The sequence below is a fragment of the Medicago sativa genome, chromosome 1 (genome assembly GCF_051527215.1).
Source record: "Medicago sativa cultivar Bolivia chromosome 1, Bolivia_mono, whole genome shotgun sequence".
Lineage (NCBI taxonomy): Eukaryota > Viridiplantae > Streptophyta > Magnoliopsida > Fabales > Fabaceae > Medicago > Medicago sativa.
This window is the reverse complement of record NC_140749.1, coordinates 3,077,238-3,088,821: the sequence shown is the minus strand read 5'-3', so window position 1 is coordinate 3,088,821 and position 11,584 is coordinate 3,077,238. Positions and strand designations below refer to the sequence as shown.

General features: G+C 31.6%; 1 pseudogene; it reads left to right on the top strand.

Annotated features, from left to right (window-relative positions):
- The first annotated feature begins 3,169 nt into the window (after positions 1–3,169).
- On the top strand, positions 3,170–4,136 carry LOC146951758 (cell division protein FtsZ homolog 2-1, chloroplastic pseudogene; annotated as a pseudogene).
- The last annotated feature ends 7,448 nt before the right edge of the window (positions 4,137–11,584 follow it).

Below are 11,584 nucleotides of genomic sequence, written 5' to 3'. Positions count from 1 at the left end.
TGATTGTGTCTCTCTTCTGTGAGATAAATTTGCTGTATTACTAAAGTAGATTCAGGTTTTCATTTTTCATTTAGACTCTGAATGTTCTAGTTTTATAATTATCACATATCTCGAGTAATCAATTATGCCATGATTTTATATTTGTTTGAGTTCCTTTCCTCACTGCTCATGGATTTGAAGGAACTTTCATTGATGTAACACTTAAGTTTCGTAGGATAACATATCAAGAATCTGTCAACCTTGAAATTGTTTAGGATCTTGGATCTTGAAATAGTTGCAAGAAGAGAAAGCTCTTAAGCACAAATGCCACTTATTCATGTCAATCAACTATATGATGCAATAACATATGCCAGTTTATATGATTTCTGATTCAGCTTTCCTTCGATAGCCAATGCATACATGGGAGCTGTCTGTTATTTACTACTTTCATATTGCATTCCATGATTATTCTTATCATATAGTGGTTTTATTTCCGATGTTTTGTTAATATGAGGGATCTTAAATACATGCTAGCCATATATTCACTTGTATCTCTACACAGCTAATCAACTAAGTCTCGCCATAATGGTGGAAGAAATTTGCATGGGTGTAAATTGAATGGCCATGCCATTTTAGTTGATCTTCAAACAACATCAGATCCAGCAAAACATTTTTTGGAAATAATTTGGAATCCTATTCTTACATGGGATGAAGGCATAACTATTGATAAGAGCGACATCTTTCTGTCGATCAGCTGATGAGAATCTCACCAAATATTGAACCTCATTTAAAAGTAGAGGCAATGAAGCTAGCACTTGAATTGAAAGAGACTGTGAGAGGAAGTGCTGAAAATTCTTTGGTGGTGTGGCAGCAGATAAGGAATCAAAAGCGGTAAATATATTCTACAGAAATTAACTTAGTTGCTCCTCATATAAAACAGAATTTCAGTTCACATTTCCACCTCATTTTCGCAGCAAAAAACCTCATCAGGTTAAGCTTTTTCCACCATAACCAAGTCTTTTTGACAAGGATCAGCATTCTAGAGTTGTCACATAATCAACTCAGTAAAGAAATATACTTGAATAGGTTTTTCGCTCATCTACAAATGCTTGAATTGTGCACCATTGGGCTGCAAGGAAACATTTGGTTCCTCGGTAAAATTAGTAGTCGCTCGTAATGTCACAGTGAGTGTTCGAGAATTTGAGAGGGGCTCCCTTAAAATTTGTATTAATAATGTAACTGATATCTTCAAGGAAACATTTGGTTCCTCGGTAAAATTAGTAGTCGCTCGTAATGTCACAGTGAGTGTTCGAGAATTTGAGAGGGGCTCCCTTAAAATTTGTATTAATAATGTAACTGATATCTTCAAAACTAAAACGGCTCAATTTTTAATTGAAAGCCTAGAAAATTGCAGAAGAATATAGACCCCTATTAAACAATTATATCTGTATTTATAGGTTCTTAAGCAACGTATGTACAACTACAAGTTGATGCATGATTGAGTTATGTTCTATACCATTTAATCACTAAAGTTTCAACTTTGTTGACAGAAGGAATGTTCATATGTGGTATAGAACATAACTCAATCATGCATCAACTTGTAGTTGTACATAAGCCTTTCTTTTTTCTTGTTTTTGTACACCGAAAGCTAGTAATGCAAAGGTCTAATCACTTAATTTTATATCATAATTTTTTGTATTTTAAAACTCAATATGTTTATTTACCTAAATTCACTAGGTGAGGATAGAACTTGGTTCCAAAGGCGAAAACATAAAATTGATTATCTTAATCTTAATCACTTACTCTTAAAGCTTATTAGGTCTAGCTTATCACTAAACCTAATTTTTTCCCTCTAAACACATCTCATTAATTGCTAATCAACCCTAAAAATATTTCCCTCCTTAGGTTTGAATTTGAATTTTAAAATTTTGCATTGCAGTCTGTTATTTTTCCTATTTTTTGTGAGCATTAACTCAGCCTTAGTGATAGGAGTGTTTGTTGGAAGGTCATATACAAAAAACAACGTGTTGGGTTTTTATTTCCGTCTTTCATAATTCCCCATGCAAATCAATCAGTTTTGAAACCTTTGCTATTTCAAATGCATGCATTTATCTGTATCTATTCACTCTCCCTTCATGCTATATATATACGTGTAAGCCAGACTTTGTTGAAGCATTCCTTTCATCTTCTTTTAATCTTCTAAACCCAACATGTCTCAACGTAACATTGAAAATGGTCGAATAGCTACTGAGATTGTTTGACAGTTTTGTTTAATGAATGTTTTGGTGCTCTCTCCTTTTTTTTTTTGTCATTTTGGTATCACTGTTTACACCTTTGTTGCACTTCGCACCCACATCTAAACAACCTCGTGTGTTAATATTTTAGTTTACTTGCTGCCCGAGATATAGTACCCTTCACCTCAGATTTTTTGTGTTTCAGTTCATCTGTAATTAGGCTTCTGGACCACTTCGTGTTTTTTTCACTGTTCGATTGGAGAATTGTTTTTTAACATATTATGAAATAGATTATCAGTTGGTTTGTATTTGTTTAATGAATAATGAGCTTACAGAATATTTATTTCTCCATGTTGTGCTCCAATGATTTCAATCAAGACAATTGTTTGCTCATTATTTGTACTATTTTATGAAGGCAGTAGTGTGGCTTATGAGAACAATAAGGACCTGAAGGCTATCAAGCTTTGATGTAGCTTTTAGGGACAGAGGAAAATGAGGAAGAAAAACCACCATTTGTTACAGTCTACTCTACATAGGTAATGCCTCCCAATTTTATCTGATTTCAAGTTACAAGTAATTTGAATTGAGTTTTAATATTGTGTCTGGATTTTGAATTCGCAATATTCTCTCTTTTTTCTTTTGGTGTTACGCAACATTCTCTCAAGACATGAAATAATATTTGATGCAATTCTATAGTTTAAGAAGAAAATTCTTATATAGTAGCACTTGACAGTAGTTATTTAGTTGAGAACTATACCAAAATTTCATTTTTATCATACAAAAAAGTATAAGGATTTCTCATTACTATTGAAGAAAACTCTTCCTCAATAAAAAATTTCCCAATACTATGTAGAAGGAAACCCATATTTTTACTCTATACAGGTCTAATATCTATTTCCAATGCATTAAATTGCATCTGAATCAACATTATTCTTCGTACTATGTTCATTAACAGGTACTATTGCAACTGAATTGCAGCTTTCACACTTTGAATTTCTGATTTTTCTAAATTGGCACATTAATTACAACTTATGAGTTTTGATACTGTAAGAATGGCTTCATGTTTTGCACCTACGAATTCAAGAAATTCAGCAAGGGTACTTGCTGTTAATGGAGGAAGAAAACTGCTAGAAAATCATCACATTAACAAACATTGTTTTGTGGAAATTAACGAAAATAAGTTCGGATTTTCGGGTGTTAACAACAGAAAATGTGGTCCGCTTCAAGTGAAATCTACAGGGTTGCCGAATTCGCACAGTGTCGGTCCTATTATCATCATAGCAAAGACCCTTTTTCGGATCTTCATCCCGAGATTTCTATGCTTAGAGGTGAAGGAAGTAGTGGATTAAACAACTCTACACGTCCAAGAAAGGATATGTCCAGTGGAGGTGTGGTGGAAGGGTTGGAAGGCTCTTTGACTCCAAGTAATTTCATAGGGACGGACCTGGCGAAGATTAAGGTTATTGGTGTGGGTGGTGATGGGTCGAACGCTGTGAATCGTATGATTGAGAGTTCGATGAAATGGTGTGGAGTTTTGGATTGTTAATACTGATGTTCAGGCTATGAGAATGTCGCCTGTCAATTCTGAGAACTGGTTGCCAATTGGTCAAGAGCTTACACGAGGTCTTGGTGCTGGTGGTGACCCGGAGATTGGTATGAATGTTGCTAAAGAAAGTAAAGAGTCCATACACAAGAGGCGGTCTATGGAGATGATATGGTTTTTGTTACTGTATGTTCAACCACTTTCCTTCAATCATGGTTGTTCTACATTACAGTTTTATATTTAGTGCATTGCATACTCCTGAACATTACCATGAAGTAATTTTTTTCCCATTAATTTAGGACTCAGAGTAGAATAGAGTAATACATGATTGGTAGGAAAGGTAATCTATTGTGCAGTGTGAAAAGAAATAGGCGTCAATATTCCACAAATCTATTTGGCTCATTGTGAAGCCGTGCTCTTTTCTGCATGCCTTTAGTATTCAAGTGTTTGATTTGAATTATCATACCTTCATACTTTATCATGCATTGTTTATCTGTTTACACATGTCTATCATTGTTTTTTTGTTTTGTTGCATTTCTTCAAAATGTTAGAATTCAAGATTATTCTGAACTATAAATAGTAAGTTTTAAGTTTTTTTAGAAGTGATAATATTAATATAATTCACACTAATCTCTTATTTAATAACTGCTGATTCACAAATATTGAATTATTGCAATAATGATTCACACTAATTAATCTCTTATTTAGGGGGAATGGAAGAAAGCAACACATAAGAGAAAATAAAAGAACAACTCCACCGCCATGCTATGTTGGTTCCAAGAATGACCGGGAAGTGAAGGGCAATGCAGTGGATTATTTCTATTTGAAAGATATCTACAAGCATTGTGAAAATGAAGTTTGCAGTAGGCGAATAAGTTTAATGATAGAATATCAATAAATTTTGTATATATCAAGTGGATTACCAATGTTTTAAAACCATATAAATACGGTGTATTATTATGCGAACGGAGAGCGACATCTTAAAGCTTGGTTACTCGGTTCGAAGTATTTTGAAATGTGTAACATTAAAAAATATACTATATGTTTATTTAAAAACATCAAAGATGTTTAGTGGTACATGTTTATTTGGCGATACATTATTTTCCAATGCAGTATAATTTTTCCGGACATAAATTTCATCTTAATATATATTAAATTAGTTCAACTTATAAGACCCGTGCGGCGCACGGGTCGGCAATCTAGTATATATAAATGTTAAACAGTGCTGATTAACCCTAATCCCGCCACTGTTTAACCTAATCCCGCCTTTTTTGAGGGTTTAAAAAAACTTTATGAAAAAACTCTTTGCAAGGATTCGAACCCACAACATTATGGTTCCATGTAAGAACTCCAACCACTAAGCCAATAATTGTTTTTGTGATATAATTTTGATTCCACTACCTCATATCCAATACCAAACACCCTCATTAAAAAACTAATTAATCCCTTTTTCTTTCTTTACAGAATTGAACATTGAACGTTTCTGAACCCTTATTCCTTTGATCTCAACCCAGAAGGCAGCGGTTTCCATCCATTTCTTCCCTTTTTTCCTTCGATGTATCCTAAAAATTGTGACTGTGATGCATATTTCGTCCATACTAACTTATTAATGGTATGATCACTAAACTAATTTTGAAATAAATGCTATTTTATTCATTTTGATTTTGTGGATTGTGATTGTGTCAGTTTTGATGAAAGTTGATGCTTGAAATCCTATTGTGATTGTGTTAATTTCCTTGGTTGTCAATGCTTTAAATAATAAGACACTTAAGGCTTTAAGTAATAACACACTCATGCTTTAAATTGTAATGGTTACTATTGACACTTTCAATTCCAAATTGTATTTTCGAATGTTTAATAGTTACTTATCTACTCTTTTTAGACTGAATGTAACTTGATTTGTGATATTGAAAATGATTTTAATTTGAATTATTCAATAATATAATTGTGGTATTTATTGAAATCTAATACAAAATACATTTATCCAATTTGATGTTTATATTGTCAAAAAAATTGAAACAAACAAAAAATACCCGTGCATCGCACGGGTCAAGGTCTAGTTCAACATAAAACTGATTATTCAACGTGTATATATTTATGTTTATAACTTATAAAAGTGGATAGGATTTTAATATAGGATATGCAAAATACAATCGATAAAAGATTTTATAATAAGATTTTTTTAAGTATGCAACTTTTTATTAAAAATGTATTGAAATTTATAATTCTACTACTTTCGTTCATAAATAGAAGAATCTCTTTATAAGGAGTTGAATCCTACAATATACTTAAAATAATTTGCACCACCAACAAGAGTTGAGTTTGGCAAAAATGATTAAACTTCCACAATATGACGAATCAATGTTCAAATTCTAGATAGGTGCAACATATTTATGAGACACCAAAAAAAATTTGTACAACAATAGAAGAGGTATTCATATTTAGTGTACAACATGTCTCAATATGATTACCTCTAGTCGAAGGAATTTATGAGACACCCAAAACAAAAATTGCACCCCCTAATCTAGGGTTTTGGCAATCTAAGTTAAAAATACCCAAACAATAGTAACATGGAGAAGTGACATTTCAAGGGGATTTTTGTTGCTGGGGATCCAATTCCCTTTCGTACTAAAATTAACACAATCATATGTTGTGGGACATGGGCGTTTTATGTTCCTGTTCAAGATCATCACCATATTGTTGACCAAAATGACATTGTTGACGACCATAATGGTGTTACAGACGACCAGAATGGCATGTTGCTGACGTGGCGCATTGTTGACGACCAGATTGGCACGTTTGACTCTAACAATAATAGTGTTGTTGTCGATCGGAACAGGTTGTTGCTGACCAGAAAATGTTCTTGCTGACCAAAATGGTGTTGCTCTTCACTTCTGGTCAATAGCAAAGCCCTTCCGAACAGCAACAATCTCATTCGTCAGCAGCAATGTCATTCTCGATCAATAACAACGTCATTCCTGGCTAGCAGCAACAACACCATTCAGGTCGATTTCACCAATCAGGTCATTTAGGTTAATGTTCGATCAGATAATTCAGTTATTATTGGAAAGAATTTGATTTATACACCATGTTGAATCGATTTAGAAAATAAAGTAGAAAAAATAAAAGCATGAAACATGTATCTTATCTTGATGTTGATTTTGTTTAAATGGAGAAATCATAGATCTTCAAAAAAAATCATCATAAGCTCTCTAACTAACCCTTTGAGGAAAGTAAAGAACAGAAACCTTTGAGAAACTAAAGAACCGAGGAAAGTATAATCTAACTAAATTAAAGTACAAAACAGAACATATGTGAAACTAGTGAACTATAGAGAGGACGATGAACTAAGGGATTGTTGGATTGTCACTTGAAATCCATATTTATAAAAGAATAAAACTTAAGTGCATTTTTTTTCTTTTTCTTTTCACATAAAAAATGCATTTTCTTTTGTTATAACAAAATTAGAAAAAATTATAAATTTAATTAAATCATTGATAATTTGGTTAAGAACCTTATACATAAACATCTATAAAATAAAAAATGCATTTAAGTTTTGTTCATTAAACAAAAGATGTGCAGTGAAGTGATGAAGATGAAGTGAGGTGAGGGTTCATGATCTTTCAGCCTCACTCTTCAGCCTGGTTTTATAGGTGAAACCAAGCCTTCTCTTTTACTCTTGTTGATTCTTACTACTCAATGTTTATCCTCAAAGCATCCTTTGCCACATGCAAGAAACTGCAACCATTCCTTTTTCATCTAAAAGACATTGTTTTTCTTCTTTCCTTCCTAAAGTATGCTTGTTGTTTACCACTTCTGTGATGACTTTGCATGTGGCCTTGTAGTTAGCATGCATGGAGTGGTTAGGTAGGTCCAAAGGAAGCATGCTGGAACGTGGAGACTTTGCTAATGTCTTTTCATTTTAAAATTTTCTTTTCTAATAAATTAAATATTTTAATAAAGATGCAAATCAGAGTGTAAAATTGATAGAGAAAATTAAAGTTTTTGGAATGTTTTATTAAAAAATAAAAATTGAGTACAATTTACTAAATTATCGGAACAAATTGACTTTTAAGGAAGGATGTTAATTTCCTTCAACAAAAAAAAAAGGAAGGATGTTAATTATTTAACCATCAAAATTTGAGTTCATGATTTATTCTTAGTCTAATTATATGATTATTTAAAGTTCAATTTGATCTTATTTGATATCATTAGGAGTTGTATCTGTTTTAGTCGACGGAGATGCTTCATTTCATTATGACTAGGTTTTTTTTAACAAACTTTTAACATTTGAATAAACTTTAAAGTTTAAAGTTTGGGTGCCGGTCAAATTTTGCTTTAAACATTTGAATTTGTTTTAATATAAACAATATAAAAATGTGATAGGATAATCGGGGTGGATTCAGGATTAAGTTTTTGATGTGAATAAAATACTAGTGTAAAAAAAATTTGGCAAAAAAATTTAAGACTGTATTATTTTACCCTAAATAACAGTTTAATAGTTTTTCTTGAGCTAATTTTTTTAGTTCAAGTTCATTTATAAGTTTAACAATTGTTAATTGAAACAAAATGAGCTACCGATTTTCTCTAACATTTTAACTTTATAGACATTCGTTATATGAAGAAGACAAAAAATTGGGAAAATTTTGGTGTGGTTATAACCACACCAATCCAAAAAATAGATCTGTCCAAGATGACAACGCACGATTGGATGAAGGGGATATACCCAATCAAACTATGATTGTGTTTACTATTCACACAAAAATAGCAAAATTAAAAAATTTACATTGGCTACCAGTATTTTCTAGGAGAGATACTACCAATCTTACATGTTTAATTTTAGTGGATTACCACTTCATCTAAGACAAAAAAAAAAAGAATAATTCAATAAGTGAAAGGACATTTACAATTACTACCATATTTTCTTTAAAAAAAAATTACTACCATAATTCGCTTGCCAAGGTTTACAGGTGTGGCCTGTAAAAAGAGAATAATACCATCTAATTTTTTATTTCATTTTTGTGTGATTCAGTTGATATGTTTCCCTAGTTAAATTGATATGTAAGAGCATCTTCAATAAATTCATTTATTTTAAAAAGTCTCCATTCTATCAAATACTCAAGTATCTAGTTATCAGCATCTATACAATACAAGGATCGTATCTCTTTTCAATAAGTTCCGCGATTAAAAACGAAAAGAAAATAGATAAAAATTGGTCCTTTTTTTTTTTTTTTTTGAAAGAAGATAAAAATTGGTCCTATCATCTTCAATTCTTGTGATTCTTGCTCTCTTTGAATAAAATTAAAATACACACATTAAAGTACATATAGTGTCGCTAGCTAAAATTTTCTATTTAATTTGTATAAGTTTTGATTACCATTTCATTCAAATAGTAAATAACACATTCTAACTCACATATAGATAGATACACATGTTTATAATACATTCAAATTAAAAGATATATTACCTAACACTCTGCTTGGTTGGAGAGAGTTAAAGAAGAGAGTTAGTGAAGAGAGAAATAGAAGAGAAGTATCGTTTGGACAGGAAAGAGTCTGTGAAGAGAGAATAAAAATAGGTGGGCCCCACTACCTTTTTGTTTCTCTTCAATTATGGGAAGAAATGCAAAGATTGACGTGGACATAGCAAATGCACACTTATGCCACTACAAATTTATACTTATGCAATTTTAATTCATTTCAATGAATTTTTGGATGAAAATGTCAAACCCATTTTTTTTTTGTTGCAACAAATACACAAAAAAGAAAACTTGGTGTGTGTATTATAAAAATATAAAATAAACGAGGCTGGACCAACAAGACAAAAGTTGTGCTCAAATTTGTGTTTCGAAAATAAATAATACACTTAAAATTAGATTGTTAAATTAAATTATATTAAATTAAATAAACTAATTTTGTCAAAGATTGAATTAAAGTATATTATTAATTACATCAGTTAATAATAATTTAATTATATCATTAAAAAATTTGACTAAATATAATAAATTATATTCTAGTTTTAAGTCTGTATTTTTGTCTTTTTAAAAAAAAGTAGCATTTCTTTCTCTTCTTTCTCTTATAACAAACAATCCATCAAATCTACTCTATTTCTCGCATTGATATCCTTCGGTAAATGTCAATTTGTTCTAATAGTACAAAATAAAAAATTTGACTAAATATAATAAATTATTTGACTAAATATAATAAATTATATTCTAGTTTAAAGTCGGTATTTTTGTCTTTTTAAAAAAAAGTAGCATTTCTTTCTCTTCTTTCTCTTATACCAAACTATCCATCAAATCTATTCTATTTCTCGCATTGATATCCTTCGGTAAATGTCAATTTGTTCTGATAGTACAAAAGTTTAATCCCTAAAATCATAGTTTTGAAAACCGGACCGGACCGGGAACCGGACCCCTAACCGGTTCGGTCTAGGTACCGGACCGCTAACCGGTTCGGTCTAGGTTTTGGATCGGTTGTGCAGTTAACTCGACGTAAACCGGTATGACTCGGTAAGAACCGGCGAAAACCGGTGACTCGGCAGTTTTCTGAACCGGACCGGTTTTTTAAGCTAGCTGATATGTTTTAGAAAAAAAGTGGCGGATTAGTTTTGAAAACCGGACCGGACCGGGAACCGGACCCCTAACCGGTTCGGTCTAGGTACCGGACCGCTAACCGGTTCGGTCTAGGTTTTGGATCGGTTGTGCAGTTAACTCGACGTAAACCGGTATGACTCGGTAAGAACCGGCGAAAACCGGTGACTCGGCAGTTTTCTGAACCGGACCGGTTTTTTAAGCTAGCTGATATGTTTTAGAAAAAAAGTGGCGGATGGGAGGATTGAACACGCGACCTTTCTATTGCATCCAACCCAACAAACAACATATAATATACCACTATACCACTACAGCAAGCGTTGCAAGTTGATATATGGTTGCTTCTAAACATTTATATATTATAATTATATCATCAAATTCCAACTTCTTAAATAGCATAAATGATAATTATTATATCATCAAATTCCAACACAATAAATAGTAAAATGTTTAGAGAAAATAAAACCTCTTTTTAACAAATCTATCAGTTACATATGTTAGGACGTTTTTATTCCTTTTAAAAAAATTAAATATTTTAAGACATTTTTAATACTTTTTTGTTTTTGAATTTTTTTTAATACTTACTTAAATATTATATAGTTTATTTAGATATAAAATATACTTACACTACCCAAAAAAAAAGATATAAAATATACTTGTTATGATTAATGAGTTTAATGGTTTTTGACATTTTATAGGTTCCATAGTTTTTTAAAATTCTTTTTATAGATTAACTCATCTGGTTCAACAGTAACATAATTATTCTTTTTAATAAAAAAAGAGTACATCATTATTAAATATAATATTTAGATAATTATAATAATAGTAATATACATATAATTGTTTTAGAAAATATGTACATATTATATGGAAAACAAAATTTATTTCCTCTCAACAAGTTATACAAATATTGATATACATTTTTTGAAGGAAAATATTGATATACATATTACATATTACATGTCATTTTTTAAGTTTTAAAGTGGCCGAGTCATCAGTTCAATTCAATTTAATTTAGTTAGATACATAGACAGATATAATCTTAAGGCTGGGTGTTTTAACCGAGCTGTCCGATTTAATCTGATTCAGTCATGCAGTTCAACCAGTGACTCAGTGGTTCGACCATTGACCCAGTGACCCAGTACATCTGCCAAGTCGATGTCCGAGCCGAGTTTTAAAACTATGCCTAAAAGAAACAAAAACTAGTCAACACTAAACTCCCAGCTGAACTACAGA